This window comes from Dendropsophus ebraccatus, chromosome 7 (genome assembly GCF_027789765.1).
Source record: "Dendropsophus ebraccatus isolate aDenEbr1 chromosome 7, aDenEbr1.pat, whole genome shotgun sequence".
NCBI lineage: Eukaryota > Metazoa > Chordata > Amphibia > Anura > Hylidae > Dendropsophus > Dendropsophus ebraccatus.
The window spans coordinates 100,474,058-100,490,750 of NC_091460.1; the positions used below are offsets into that span (position 1 = coordinate 100,474,058).

General features: G+C 41.2%; 1 protein-coding gene across 2 annotated transcripts in view; it reads left to right on the top strand.

Moving 5' to 3' along the window:
- Window positions 1–4,179: 4,179 nt before the first annotated feature.
- Window positions 4,180–16,693, top strand: part of LOC138797604 (fibrillin-2-like) — a 150,226-nt gene continuing 137,712 nt past the window's right edge. Inside the window, exon 1 of one of the 2 annotated variants that reach the window (XM_069977983.1) lies at window positions 4,180–4,230. The gene's annotated coding sequence lies outside the window, so the exon portion shown is untranslated. Of the gene's footprint in view, window positions 4,231–12,578; window positions 12,669–16,693 lie in introns of those variants that run through there. The other variant, XM_069977982.1, reaches the window with a different exon arrangement.

The following is a 16,693-nucleotide window of genomic DNA, read 5'->3' on the forward strand; positions in this document are numbered from 1 at the left end:
CAAACTACCATCTGGCTGAGCTATATTCCACCTATCAACCACCACAGTAGTGGCGTCACACTGTACCATCTAGCAAGTAACTGGCCGAGCACACATCACAATTTCATAGAGACATGTCACAAGTTTTGATCAGTCCATACCGATCGGGTACCGATTCTGAAGTGACAGTGACACTTTAATGTAATTTTCATGGAGGACAATGTTCCAGCTCATCAAAGTCACATCATTAGGGAACGGCAGCTGGAGACTGGGGGACCTCATATGAAGCAGCAGCTGAAGACTAGGGGACCTCACATGCAGTGGCTGCTGGTGGAGACTGGGGGACCTTGCATGGAGTGGCTGCTAAAGCCTGGGGGACCTCACATCGAGGGGCTGCTGAAGACTGGGGGACCTTACATGGAGCGGCTGCTGAAGACTGGTGGACTTTACATGGAGTGGCTGATGATGGAGACTGGGGAATCTCACATGGAGCAGCTGCTGGAGACAGAGGGACCTCACATGGAGCGGCTGCTCAAGACTGGGGGACCTCACATGGAGCGGCTGCTCAAGACTGGGGGACCTCACATGGAGCGGCTGCTCAAGACTGGGGGACCTCACATGGAGCAGCTGCTCGAGACGGGACGACCCTACATGGAGCATCTGCTGGAGACTGGAGCACCTCACATGGAGCCGCTGATAGAGATTGGGGGACTTTACATGGAACGGCTGCTGGAGACTGGGGGATCTCATGTTGAACAGCTGCTAAAGGACCTAAAATATTTCAGATATCATTGGAGCAGGAATTTATTACATTTTTTACAAATTTCACCCACAAGCCAAATATGCCTAACTTTGTAAGTATTGTATATACCACAATTTTTGAAGTTCTAGCATTGCCTTTTTTATATATATTTCTCCTAAAGGAAATCAGCCGAGCAAAAATGTGTTAAGAAATCTGAAATTTGTGTTGGGGCCATCTAGATATAAATCAGGAGCAAGCTGCAGAATCCGCGGCGGGAGTATTATCCTGTATGATCCTGTATCCTGTATCCTGAATGATTATATGTATTATCCTGTATTATCCTGTATAACCAGTAGGAAGAGGGAGATTGTGATCCCGCTGTATAGAGCTCTGGTGAGGCCACATCTGGAATACTGTGTCCAGTTCTGGAGACCTCATCTAAAAAAGGACATTGATAAAATTGAACGGGTCCAAAGACGGGCTACAAAAATGGTGGAGGGTGTAGGGCATAAGCCATATCAGGAAAGACTTAAGGATTTGAATCTGTATAGTCTGGAGAAAAGAAGGGAAAGGGGGGACATGATTGAAACCTTTAAGTATGTTAAAGGACTAAATAGGGTTCAGGAGGGAAGTGTTTTTAGTAAAAAAACTGAGCTCAAGAACAAGAGGACACAGTGAGAGGTTAGTTGGTGGAAAGATCAGAAGCAATGTGAGAAAATATTATTTTACTGAAAGAGTAGTAGATACCTGGAACAAACTTCCAGCAGAGGTGGTTGGTAAATCTACAATAACAGAATTTAAACACGCCTGGGATAAACATATATCTATCCTAAGATAATAAGAAAGAAAATACTAAAAGGGCAGACTAGATGGACCCAGTGGTCTTTTTCTGCCGACAATCTTGCATAAACAATCTTGCAAAAAGTTGCATAAACTGGTGCAGGTTTACATCTGGTCAGTACCAGAAGAATTTGCTTGTGTGATTTTTGCACTTTTTTGTCTTTTTTTACTTAGATGCATTTACTATGGCAGTGCTGCACGATGGTTGACCTCAGGGAGATCAACTAAAAACACCACAGAGACACCATCACAGGTCTCAACATGAGTGTATTCTAGGACATTGCCCCCTGTGAAATCAAATATGCAAAAGAACACTTTAGAGACACAATCACAGGTCCCAACGTAGTGAGCTAGCCAGACCTTCCCTCTAGAAAGGAACAACCAAGGTATGTCTCCAGTAAAGGAAACCACCCAAGCAAGGTATCAACCCACAGACAGCTGTTTCGGGGTATTTGCCCCTCATCAGTGCTGAGTAGGTTTCTGGCTAGTGGGAGCAATGCTAGTAAGTGCATGCAAAGAGACGATGGTTGACCTCAGGGAGATGAACCAAAAACACCACAGAGACGCCATCACAGGTCTTGACGTGAGTGTATTCTAGGACATTGCCCCCTGGGAAATCAAATATGCAAAAAAACACTCCAGAGACACCATCACGGGTCTCCTACTAGCCAGAAACCTACTCCACAATGATGAGGGGCAAATACCCCGAAACAGCTGTCTGTGGATGGATTCCTTGCTTGGGTGGTTTTCTTGACTGGAGACATTGCCTGGCTTGGTTGTTCCTTCCCGGAGGGAAGGTCTGGCTAGCTCACTAGTGCTACATTTTAATAATTCAGTCACAAAGTACAAAATATATACCAATCCACATACATTGGACTCCTTAGTAAATATCCCCTGTAATCCCCATATTCCCAACCTAAATAATCAATATACAAAAACAGTTAACATATTTGGAATCGCTTGAATAAGTTAAAGAGAGCTATAACCATATAAAGTGAGATTTAAAAAATAGGCGGGGCAGTCCTTAACCCCTTCACGATCAAAGGTCATTGATGCCTGGATTACCAGGTCCCAATGAAGCAGTGCTCTCCTCCTCATCTTTAAAGAGCCATAACACTTTTAGTTTTCCACCTACAGGGCTGGTTGAGGGTCATTTTTGCACCATGATCTATAGTTTTTATTGATATCATATTGGTGAAAAATAACATTTTTGATTACTATTTTTTTCTGACATATACAGTAATTTAAAATAAATGTACAATCCTGGTGTGTGTTTTTTTTCCTCTTTTCGTTTACCCCATTCACTGCGCGAGAACAATATTGTTATATTTTAATAGCATGCACCTCTAAGTGAATCTGATGGCACAAGAGAAAAGAGAAACAGAGGCGCCTCCTGGTATAGCAGGGTACAGTGAGTGTTCCAACAATGTGAAAAGCACTCACCTAGTAGAGTTGTGCAAAAGGATAGGCACAACTGTATGTATCGCATATATGTGATGGCACCGCAGCTCCTATTGGGAACACCAACCAAGGGTATGTGTGGAACAGGATGCTGGTGTAAGCCACAGGGGATCACTGGACCTTGAGAACTCCCAGTTGAGAGATGGACGCAGGTATGCTGGCTCGGTTTCACATAGAAATCGTTTGCTCTACAGCAAACGATTTTTGTGAGAAACCGAGTAAGCGTACCTGCACGCATCTGTCAACTGGGAGTTCTCAAGGTCCCTGACTCGCTATAAACCACTGTGTTTAAGGGGTTAATGGCAGATAGCTGTTTCTTTGTGGCTGCCTGTCATTATCCCCGGACACTAATGGGTGCGGGGCTGATCATGCTGAAGCAGTCCTGCACACATTAAAACCCCTTCATGTCAGGAACATTTATACACATTCCTACTGTATCGGCTGGAGTAATGTATATAGACATATGTCTGATGTAAAGGGGTTGAGGTCCCAATTAGCCCAGTCCGGAAAGGGTTTCTGTAAGTTTCCCAGGTTGGCCTGGGAAACTGGGAGAAGTTTCCCAGGGCTGGATCCAGCTTTTCCAGGCACCCAGGGTGGAGTGGTAGGAAGCGGCACTAAGATCAAAATATATAAATTCTTTCAGCGGAGAGGCCAGGGAAAGGAGGCTCGCAAGCCCTCCCATTTAAATTGAGACAGGATTCGGCACCGGGGGGTTCCGCACAGAATCTCTGCGCTGATTCCATAGTGTGAATGGGCCCTAAGAGTGCTGTATTTTTCTTTTGATAAGATGCACCTGACTATAAGATGCCCCCTGGTTTAGACAACTGAAAATAGCAAAAACAAATTCATGTTAATAAAGTTCCCTGGTGGACTGAGGCAGTGAGGGAGTTAATCGAGTGAAGAGGTCAAAGTTTATTTAAATGACAGGGCCACTTTAACACTCTCCATGACAGTACCTAATACCCACATTAACATACCCTCAGAGACAAACACAGTGCTATTACACCAATATACAGATACATTCACCTCTGCTACATCCCATACGCAACATAAACACGCACAGCTCTGCTACATTCATTCAGACACAGAAATTTATTACAGATTTTCCATACTTACAGTACCTAATGGTAGCTCCTCTCCCAGTCATGTGACGAATCACATGACTGTGACATCATGGAAGATCCCAGGTCCTTCAGCTCCTGTTCTTGGTAAGTTCCTATGGGGTTTCTACATGTAGGAATCTGGAGGTGATGCACATGACCTCAAGATTCCTCTATTGCTGGGCCCTGATCTCACTGATCAGTGTCCATCACCGAGGAAGAGGACACAGTTCATCTAGCATACGGGCATAGCACTGAATCAGTAATCTGCCTGACCAGTAGTGAAGCAGTCAGGGTGGTCTGACAGGGTTGGGTTGCCCTGTCTTTGGAATATAAGACACAGTCACTTTTTAGCAAGATATTTTCTTGCAAAAAAGTGTGTCTTATAAAGTAAAAAATTACAGTAGTTTACTATTGATTAGAAATAAATGAATTGGATTTACGAACCAAGATTCTGTACAAACTTTTCAAATGGTTTGCCTCGGTACCAAACTGAACTTTTTGCAAAGTTCATAACAAGTTCATAAAGATGGCGGCCGCACAATTTAATAAACATAGAAAACCAAAAAAAAAAGGGTATGCTTACCTGTCCATGCTTCCCCGGTGTCCTCCTATGGGTCTCAGTCGTCTCCAGCCAATCACTTAATCAGAACATCGTTGTGGCCAGTAACTGGCTGAACGGCTGTCACGCCTGAGATGAATCACTGACTGACTAAGACAGAATAGCAACATGGCCTGTCAGGAAGCAGAGACGGTTGCTATAAGCAGGGTACACTGGCGGAGCGTGGATAGGTAAGTATTGATGAGCAGACTTATTGAATACCTGTAATCATTTAGCTGTGGCCAGTAACTGGCTGAACGGGCTGTCACGCCTGAGATGAATCACTGACTGACTAAGACGGGATAGCAACATGGCCAGTCAGGAAGCAGAGACTGTTGCTATCAGCAGGGTACACTGGCGGAGCGTGGATAGGTAAGTATTGATGAGCAGACTTATTGAATACCTGTAATCATTTAGCTGTTTTAGGGTGGTTTGTTTAAATGAGAAGTTTGGTGAAATTTTTAATTAAAGTATTGTATTTCCCCCCAAAAGCTATACAAATCCCCAATATACACTTATTACAGGAAATGTTTATAAGTGCTTTTTTCCCTGCACTTACTACTGCATCAAGGCTTCACTTCCTGGATAAAATGGTGATGTCACGACCCGACTCCCAGAGCTGTGCGGGCTGTGGCTGCTGGAGAGGGTGATGGCAGAGGGACACTGAGGGACACCGTGCACTGGAGGGACACTGAGCATCCCCCTGCCATCATCCTCTCCGGCAGCCACAGCCCGCACAGCTCTGGGAGTCGGGTCGTGACATCACCATTTTATCCAGGAAGTGAAGCCTTGATGCAGTAGTGGAGGGAAAAAAGCTCTTTATGTGTATTTCCCATAATAAGTGTATATTGGGCATTTGTATAACTTTTGGGGGGCAATACAATACTTTAATAAAAATTTTTGCTGGACTTCTCCTTTGAGTTTCAGGTTGTACGAATTTGAACTTTGCATAAAGTTAGTCAAACCTGCCAAAACGAACCTTTGAAAAATTCCCTCATCTCTACTATTAATGTAATATAAAAGGATTGCAGCCTGCAGACACACTGTAGACTTATCTCGTCTGGTTTCCCATCAATTCATAATGAAGGATCATCACAATCTCCTTCATATATTGATGGCACAAGACCGGAAAGAATTGCTTCATTGTTCATTTATCATTTATCAATGGTGGTCATGGTGGGAGGTCTGCCTAGAGAGAATGAGTCTCACAACCTGACACTATGACAGACCTCTTTACTTTAGGGCACTGGTGTGATTCCATTACAAAGTGTCAAACAGTACACCCTGAAGTAAAAGGGCATGGTGTGTGGTCACATGGTGTATTACATGATACCTCTCACCATGATCAGGAAGTGTTTTATCATTATAGCCTCCCACCCCACTGTCAGCTACCACTGTAATACCATATACATAAAAAAATTTAAAAAAGAGCTGTCCCTATTCTAGAACTAAACGTACATTATATCCAATGTACATCTAGTTATTGAATAGTGACAGCTCTTTTTTTAAATTGGTCATATACATTATATGATTATATGATCTATTGATAAAGTAGTGCGCACAGTCCAGCCAAACTATCCTTTGAAACAAGGTTCCGATATTTTGGATGTCTTCATGTCTGATCTTGTTATACCCGGGGAGATAACATTACACATTTTCTGCAATTCAGCACAGAGCTAGAATAAGTGTGTTGCTTGCTTTTCTGCAGAAGTGCCTGGGGGAGAAAGAAATGCTAGAAAAGGGAAGAGGTTATTATCTGCATGTCTGGTCTGGGGTCTGTATTATGGGGAGTCTACATTGAGAGCCACTTAAGGGCCACATGGCCACTTTTGTCCAGAGACAGCATCACTCTCTAGTTCAGGTGTGGTTTGCAATTAAGCTCCATTCACTTCAACGGAACTAAGTTACAAAACCTACACCCAAACTGGAGACAAGAGCGGTGCTGTCTCTGGAAGGAAGTAGCCGCCATGTTTTAGTAGTTCTGGATATCCCCGTTAATGAACTCTGTATTCATGAGAGTCCATTTAAAGGGAACTAATCAGCCCAACTGGGCTAATTTGGTTCTCTGGAGCACAGCCATGGATGCAGTACTTTCACAGTTGCGTCACACGATGTGATGCGCAAAAAAACTGGTCAAAAATATGTGGAATAATTATATATACTGCCGGAATCACGTATTAAAATTTAACTTTTATTAATTTATTTAAAAGTGTTGTATAGACAACCTAGCTACAAAAAAATAATAATAATGAAATGAAATGAAATACAAATATATAAAAGGGCACTTCACAACAATGCTGGAGTGTTGAGCCTCCAGGTATCCTGCTTTGCTTGTGCTAAATAGCACTGATATAGATACACAGAGCAGGGTAACCAAGGATTATGTCTCTGTCTTAATTCCTAGCTTCACGTTATGCTAAATAGCACTAATATAAAAATATGAAGCAAGGTAACCAAAAATTTGTTATGTCTCTGTCTCTATGCGTTTTACCTAGAGGTCATTCTAGGATCATCAGGAGACTAAAATTAACACAATGGTTCATCATAGAAATTATCAACACAAAAAAATATACAGACATAGATGATGCAAAACAGGTTACTATGTGCAGAAAGCCCAGCCAGGAAACATACACCTATAGACCTGTTCAGGGGGTGTGAGATATAGGAGGACGTTACACCACACCATCAAGAGGTCGGCCCCCGATATGCACTTGAAGCACCTAGTCAGAGCAGTGTAGTAGTATGCAAATAGTGCACCAATGATATACTTTGCAAACCACGATCATTGGTGCACTATTTGCATACTACTACACTGTTCTGACTAGGTGCTCCAAGTGCGTATCGGGGGCCGACCTCTTGATGGTGTGTTGTAACGTAAACCATATAACATAACATATAATAGCAGATATTAGAGACCACACTGTCCTCCTATATCTCACACCCCCTGAACAGGTCTATAGGTGTATGTTGCCCGGCTGGGCTTTCTGCACATAGTAACCTGTTTTGCATCATCTATGTCTGTATATTTTTTTGTGTTGATAATTTCTATGATGAACCATTGTGTTAATTTTAGTCTCCTGATGATCCTAGAATGACCTCCAAATGCTCCAAATGAGTTCTTTAAGGTGTACATTTATTTGAAAGGAGATCCTGGGGTCTGTATTAATGTAAGGGCTCTGGGGGATGTATTATGGGGTCTGTGTTAGTTATGGTTTGTTATGTTAGCTATAGGAGCCTGTATTTATTTATTGGTTCTGAGCAAAATTTAAGAGGAATCTGAATTCTGTATTTCTTTAAGGATCTAGTCTGTATTAGTTTAGGGGGTCTGGTCTGTACTAATTTTGGGGTGGGATGGGATCATAGATGCTATTTGTTCCAATGCTATAGCTTGTTAGAGGGGGTTATATAGACAGGTGGGGAAACAAACGTTTTGCAGATTTGCAGGTAGTGTAAGGACAAGATGGTCATAGTCCTTTTCCCAGAATGTTGTGTGATCAACTTTATCTGTGGAAAGATGTAATGGCTTATTCCCTGCAGCCCAGGTGCTACAAGAATAAAGGGATGTGTGGATTTGGTACACAGCAGCAAACAAGGAATTTTCACACCACAGTACATTGCCACATTGCTGTACGGGTGACAGCTCTGGACTTGTGCAAATCTAGTGATGTCTCTCACAAAGAGGTGAAGGGCTGGAGAAGCAGATTCAACACCCTGCTGGGGCTTTAGGTCCCAGCTGCCATGTAAAGCGGCATATGCTGAGATCCAGTATTGCGTCTTGGATCTCCAGGTAAGTTTGTACCTTTTTAATAAATATTTTATTGTATTGGTTCATAGGATTATAAATATTTTTATTTATTTTAATTATTTCATTCTGTAACGTGTGCATGTAAATGTAACCCCTGTATCATAAAAAAAGGGCTGCAGAATCTGGCGCTATACAAATAAATATTATTATTAATAATGATACCCACTGTGTGTCTATAGACATTCATAAGAGTCACGTTGATCTAGATGGGTCTCTCTAGTTTAGGTAATAGAATGTTTGTAGCAAAAAAGCAAAATAGTGGATGAACACAGCCTAAGCAGCACCATCTATGTGCAATCTGATATTGAAACCAAACCATATTCCTTCCTATATGCCTCCCCATTTTTAAGCAAATTGTTTGTTATCAGTACAGTAATCCTGTTGTCATAATGATTACATAAGACCATACAAAATGTGAGTTTGTAAAATGACTTTCTTAATACGCAATTTATTCCTTTATAAGATTTGATGGTGGAAGTTAATGGATTTAGGCGAGGTTCGCACTGCATAAAAACAACATAGTGTGAACATATATTATATTGTATGTTGCCTTCTTATGCCCAATGGTATAAACCTTGGATATTCCATCAAGTCCGACCTCTATAAAGATGCCACTAAGTTTATCAGAGCACTCGATTTTTGTCTTTTACCAGAGATAACTCTTTCCCATTGTGTTTCAGCTCAGGCTATTCACTATGAGGCTATGTTCCCACTACAGGAACACAGCGGGAAAAGAGTCCGTCCTGCGTTCCAGCAGTGGGAACATAGCCTAAGGGTTCTATTAGACTAAGCGAATATTGTGTTCTCTAATCAATGATAAACAATCACTTTGGGGAACAATCTAAAACTCACCACAGTACACAAAGTCATAATCGTTGGTAACTATTGTGGTAGTAATATGCTCACTCAGAACAACCCACAAAGCCTGTTTAATCTGCAAGAAACTTATTAGATGAACAGATATTTGAGCGATCAACTACCAACAATGAATTTTTCACATGTTAAAAGACAACGATGAACGACTTATTGCTCGTTGTTTGATCGCTAGGCCGATAATTGGTCATTTTCATCCACTGTAGTGACACGATAATCTCTCCATGCAATAGGGCTCTAATAGGGCTAAGTTGTACTATCAGAATGAAACAAATAGGTTTAACATTCTCAGCAAGTAATAATGGTGGCTATCAAACATTTAATCCTATGCATCACCTAAAGGTCTTTGTGCTTAGAGACCGTATTACATGGCCTAATGTTCCTAATGTTCCAGCTTACCGCTCGCTTCCCCCTCACTCCCCCCGAGCTGCCTGTGCTACTACACACACAGACAGCGAGCGGGGAGCAGCATGAGGGGGCACCCAAAGGGTCCTTAGATCATTCAGACGGTCCATTGAGGTAAATAGTGTTCTACTGCTGCTGCTCCTATTACATGGAGCAATGTACAGCAGACCGTCGCTGCACAAATTGTTGCCTTTCAACATGTGCTATTACTCTAAATGATTATTGCTCTAAATTGCCGGTATTTGGCCAATTGAGAACAATCGTTTAGTGTAATAGGGCCCTAATTTGTTGTAGTCTTCTACCTGGCTATGTCTTTATCAAAATGCAGGTAAGTAGAGTACAGTCGGCACTGCTGGTACCGCAAGCCAACGGATGTCTGGTAGCGGACAAGACACAGATAGCTCTTACTCGGGGTGCTCCTGGGAAATGCAGATTGCAAACACGACAAAAAGAGAGTAAAGCACGGGGCACTCACCGATAACTTCAAGCTTGATAGTCCTTTATTGCATGTGGCTAGGCTTCTAGGGAAGGGAGGACAGATGGACTAGGTGGGCGCGTACACCCCCGGAACGACGTTTCACGCCCTTACGGCGCTTCTTCCTGCCGGGAAGGTCACGGGAAAAGAAGCGCCGTAAGGGCGTGAAACGTTGTTCAGGGGGTGTACGCGCCCGCCTAGTCCATCTGTCCTCCCTTCCCTAGGAGCCTAGCCACATGCAATAAAGGACTATCAAGCTTGAAGTTATTGGTGAGTGCCCTGTGCTTTACTCTCTTTTTGTCGTCTTTATCAAAATACTGCAAGACACCAAAGTAGAAAAAATTCCGTCTTTATTCTAGATACAGTGAATGCAACATTATGTTATGTTATTTCTTAAAACATAATGATATGTCCAGCCTGCACCAATGCATGAACCAAAATAGTAACAGTTAATGTTCTTGTGCCCATTTTAAATGACAGGCTCATAATCCCCCCTAGGAGGTAGAGAGCAGACTCTCTCTTTAACTACAGTGGCGAGACAATACAGCTGTTACTATATCATTAAGTGATGTTTATAAAGGGAAATGTGTCAACACTGATAACCACAGGTATCAATCAGTTCTATACATAGACTGTTAACTCTGACACAGACATGACACATTCAGAGGGGAACAGTAGCCAAACAATAAATCAAGGAGCAGATCACTAACATTAAACTGTGACATGCTAGTGATAAGCCTTAAAAACCTTATTTCATATGAATGCATTAAAAACTATCACAACAATACGATTCTCTTATACCGCCAACACTTATGTGTTCAACAACAGCTTCTAAGTGAATAAATATTTCATGCATTGTATATGCTTCAGGCTGATAACCATTATTGTCAGACTGGGTTTTAAGGTGACCATACACATTAGATGGATATAGGTCCATGGTTAAACGCTGAATGAACAATTGGCTGGTAAATGATCATCCCGTACACATCTAAACACTTTTTAGCACATTGGTCGATACAGTTGTATAAATTGCCCATACATGATCAATGCCAAGTGATGTTTCTGCAATATTCCGGGAATATTCTGAGAATATTCTTTCCTACGTGATGGGTAAAAGATCTTTCTGAGTACCACCCGAAAAATGCAATCCTGCAATCCATATGCTAAAACTTTCATACATTGCTACAGGTGGGTTAACACCACGTTTTTGCGGTCCATTTAATGGATCCGTTCTAAATGGTTACTTTTAACATACACAAAAACATAACCAGCCACGTTTTTGTGTAAACAAAAATTGAATCCATTTTGATCCTTTTTTTTATATAATGAAAGTCAATGGAATTGCATCCATTTTTCCCCCATAAAATGGAAATGTTAAACAAATTGCAAAAACGCAGTGTGGCCTTACCCTAAGCCTACCCTACCCAAACAATTGCTTTGGTTGAAATGATCCACTTTAATGTAATGTGTATGGGCACCTCTACTCTGTGGAGTCCGGCATTGATACCCATTGTGATGTGAAAGTTAGATGTGAAGGCAGTGTTTTTGATGGGCTGTTCATGGTTCCAATAAAATTCAGAACATGAAATCTATATTAGGGATATCAACAAAAACAAGAGGTTTGGGATGTTCCATCTATACCATGAGAGCCATTCTTCTTTTGGATTCCTTAGTATCACAGGCATACATTACTCCCCGGGGAGGCCTGATCACTTTCCCATGTGTGAGAAAGCTGGAGTGTCATGGCAAAGTCCCACAAATACAGGTTTAGCTCTATTCTCTGACATATGTTCCTGATGAGCTTTGATTCCACAATATTTTTAGGAAGGGAATCACCCCTTTACCTTCAGCCCACATAGGACGAGGTAACTTTTATGACTGACATTGTGTACACTTAACACTTTGTTCTAGTCTTCCAAAATGTCCCATCACCTCTTACTTTCAACTCATATTTTTCTCTTCCAATAAACAAAAAAAAACAAAAAACTAAATGATCTGCTGATTCGGGGCCAGGAGATGATTTATAAGGCTGGTGTTTGATTGGATTAAGTGGAATGCATTCTGGAATGAAGTGAAATAAGCCTAGACTGAATCTTTTAGGTGATAATGTCTACAACTCCCTATCCCTACCCCCTCCCTTCCCTCCCTGCCTCCCCCCACCCTCTACTTCAAGTTAGAAACTTTTGGATGAAGAATGTGGGAGGTTTGTCCTTCTTTCTGCACCCACCAGCAGACACTCCCCCTGCCCAATTTGGGGGAAGCACTACCTTTTTTTTTTTTTTTTTGCTCTCGTCCCAGGGAACACAACTTTACTCCTTTCTTTTCTGTCCAGTCTCCGCTAAACAAAAGAACCTCTGGACACTTTACTTACTCTCCAGGACCTGAAGGTATATCCATATCCATATATATAGATATATGTATGTTTTTCTCTCACTTTGTCTTTATCCCAGGGATAGAAAGTCAGACTCAACTATATTTTCAGACATCTCGATATTAAAAATTGTGGATGTATTTTTTTTTTCTTAAATGATATGAACCACCTTTTAGTGTAACCTACGCCCCCTCAATGAGTATTGGCAGTTTGGCTACATTTAAGCGATTACAATTACGATTACGATTAAAAGTAACAATACAGCAAAAACTACAGGGGCTGTTGTTGAGATCCAGATGTGAGCGGCTCGCTGCCGATAGAAGAGGAGGCTGCTATCAGTAGGAATTTCTCCTTGGTATGTAAGCAAGTTTAGAATTTGCTGCTGACAAATTCTGTGTTCTCTCTGTATCTCTTTGCATCTTACTGTATATCTGATGCCTCCGGCTATGGGGCATCTTTAATATATGATGGCCCAACAAGTGTAGAATAGCTTGTGGCATTGAGTCTGAATGAGTGTCACTTACATGAATAGAGATAAAACTGACCAGGGCAAAATCCTAATGTGCTCTGCAGGGTGCTTTGTTAGTAAAGCTCTTGATATGTAATATCCTGTCTTCTCCATACATATGCAGTGCAGAGCCAAATGCAGGGCTCTGCATTTCTTCTACTTTCTCTATTGTTTGCCAGGTTTCGTGCATTATACAATATATAATGGATATTTCTAATATATCCACCCCGATCAAAAGTAGCCAGTATATACTCCTCTTCCATTTCATGTTCATCTGGTAAAATATTCATGTTAATATTCATTTTCTTGGCAAGGTACTGGTATACATTCCCATATGGTATCATACTTTACTATTCTGTAGGTCAATTGTTTATCCTGCATATCCGAAGGACAAGAAGAAAAGATCGTTTTTCTTCTTCTTCTGAAATATAAATGATGTGAATGTAGTACAGTAGATTACACTATGCCTTGCTATTTTATTACGAATAAACCCCTTTTAATCATTCCAATTCAGGCTAAAAATCTCACATCCAGTTTAAGGCAGCCGCTTGCATAGTCTTTGCTAGTTTGAATGAGAGGTTTTTGTTTTTTTTTTCGAAAAGGGCGCGTTGTATAATGGAAGTGAAGTTGAGATATTGTTGCCGTTAGCAAGTGGAAAATAGGGATGTCTTGCGGCTGTTAATTGTTGGCTTACAATGAATCCTGGCTAGGAGCAGATAGATAGCGAGATATGAGGAATATACTTTGAGGTGAATTTTTAAATATGGGAACCTGCTTTGCAGAAATAAGAGTCTCTATAATCGTACACCATATCTGAGGTTGTGCTGCCATTTTACCTCCATTGTTGCTCATTCAGCCCATTTTGGGAATTCGTACCCAGATGGATGTGTTATATATCATCTGGGCTAAAAGCTGTAAATGAGATTTGTACCAGTATATGGTCTGCATTCTCTGTACCATACTGTAAGCTTATTGCAGCCTGTGGGAGTTAATGTGGAACATATTTGCCTTCCATGGCATTACAGCTGCAGGGATTAGAATGGGATCTCTGTGTATAAACCATGCATCCTGGCTTTGTAATGATAGCAACAGATCATAAAATATTCATAATAATTAATAGATGGATGCTAAGATTTTTCACATCAGAGTAATAAATAGATGTACTATATCACACATGGTATTTCTGGCTTTACCACCATGTACAGTTGGATCAGCAGACCCCTTATAACGTGGTTGGTTTACATACTGGTATGGGTTGTGATCGTATTGTGAATTACATAAAATGGAAACTAATGGGTGAGGAGAAAGATAGTCCTTATGGCTTGAAAGGCAGTACCATTAAAGGGGCCATGCTGGATAGGAAACACGTGGCTGTCCACAGGTCAATTCCATTAAACCCAATGGGGCTAAGCTGTAATACCACGCACAACCAGCAGACAGCTATGGCACTGTTTTTTAAATAAAGTGGCCTTGCTGTTCTAATCCTATATACCCCTTTTAATAGTCCTTGGAATTTTCCACTTAAGACCTGTGCTCCATTTTTTCATAGTAAGCTTCCCTTCATTGCCCAGACCAACCAATCACAGCTCAACGTTCAGTTCTCATATTGCCCTGGGGAAAATTAAAGCTGAGCTGTGGTTGGTTGTTTCTATAACAATGCTTGATAACTCTCCCCAATATTTGTATTTTCCTCTTGATATCGAGGAGGTGCTACTGAAATACCAGATACATATCGGTCTATTTTAGTTTATAAAAAGCCACATTATGTGGTAAACCTAAAAGAATCTACCCTTATATATCATGTAATTCCGCCAGCAGACCACAGGCTTCAGTATCGAGGCCATTCACTGGCTATAGACTACAATGGACACCAGCTTATAGTCATATGGAAAATCCTATAGCCCTACTAAGAAATCGCTTTATATTGTAAAGGAAGCAATTCTAATTCCTCAACATCAGCGGCTGCTATTTCTGTTTCTCATGATGAATATGTTCTGCATTTAGACTTTACATATCAAAGGTTTCCACTGGATTTGATTGCTTTGTTGTAGTCATTTTACCATTTACTTTTTCAATGTTGTGACAGAATAGAAAGTATTTATTCGTATTTACATCCTACATTTTGGCTCGTGGTGCTTTTCGTGTGTTTTGGGCTTCTTTGTGGCCTTTTTTGTAAATAATAGTGTGGTCTGGGTGTGGTGTCACGGTAACATAGCCCCTTATTAATGCCTAAATATCCACAACTAGTGCAAATGTGCAAAGATTTTTTTTATTATATCTCGTCTTTATGTTTTGCATTGGATTAGATGACTTTTTGAAGCCAAAGCCAGGAATGGATTTGAAAAGATGAAAAATCTCAGTCTTTACTTTGTGACCTATTCTCTGTTTATAGTCTGATCCTGGCTTTGGCTTCAAAAATCTGTCAGATAAATCTCTCAGTGTAAAGGCGCTCTTAGAGAACACTTTAGTGATATAAATTGTAGGCCATTGGACTATGGCAAAGTCAGTCTTCTTGTTAAAGTGGCACAAGGACAGAAGAATGACTTTGCCATAGTCCAATTCCTTTTAGGGAAATGCCCCTTCTTCTTTGTATAAGCAAACAGACATCAATCAATGTTAATGTGTACATAAAAACAGGACCACTTCTCAGCGGATGAACAAAGGCACTCGAATGAACAGCGCTCCCTTTCCTCTATGAACTACACACTATTGGTACTATGAAAGTACAAAAGCTCTGGAAGTATGTAATGATACAGTATGTCTCCTAAGCATTTCAGAGTCCTCCCATACATCCATATAAAAGCTACACTTAAAGAACTCAAGTGATATTAGTGATAATAATATAATGTCATGGTGTATAACTCATTGTTACTTGCAGGTTTAGGCTATGTTCACACTGCATATGAGTCCGGCTGCATTTCGTACACCGCCGTACATGTGCGGCTGAAACTACGGGAGTGGGAAAAATCGACATGCGGCCGGATGCGTACGAACCGCAAACATACGCCCGTTGTACAGTTATGCTTCCCTAGCTTGTTTCGAAGCGATCTGAGGCAGGTCATTTACTTGGAAATCTTCGTCCAGCCCAATAAAACTCGCAGAACCTTTTGGATCGAAAAAACAAGTTCAATTTGGCTGAAATAAGTACTCCGTACGGGACCGCATGGAAATCCACGGCCGTGAGTTGGAACATTTCTGTCCTCAAACAATGGTCTTGTTCATTTTTCATGGCGCCACATACGATCTGGCCATAAGCTCATACGTAGTGTGCACTGTGCGGGCGTATATCGTATACTTTCAAGTGAATGCATCAACCTCAAAACTACGTGCGTATATTCGCGGTTCGCACTACGGACGGCCGGACTCATACGCAGTGTGAACATAGCCTTAAATGCCAATCTACAACATCATATCCAACATAAAGAAGTTGTATTTCAGTGCAAAACTAGTTGATATCCATTTTTGTAACATCGATGAACAAACCACTTGCTCTTAATTGGAACCTTTGCATTGGGTTTTCATTGGATACTACA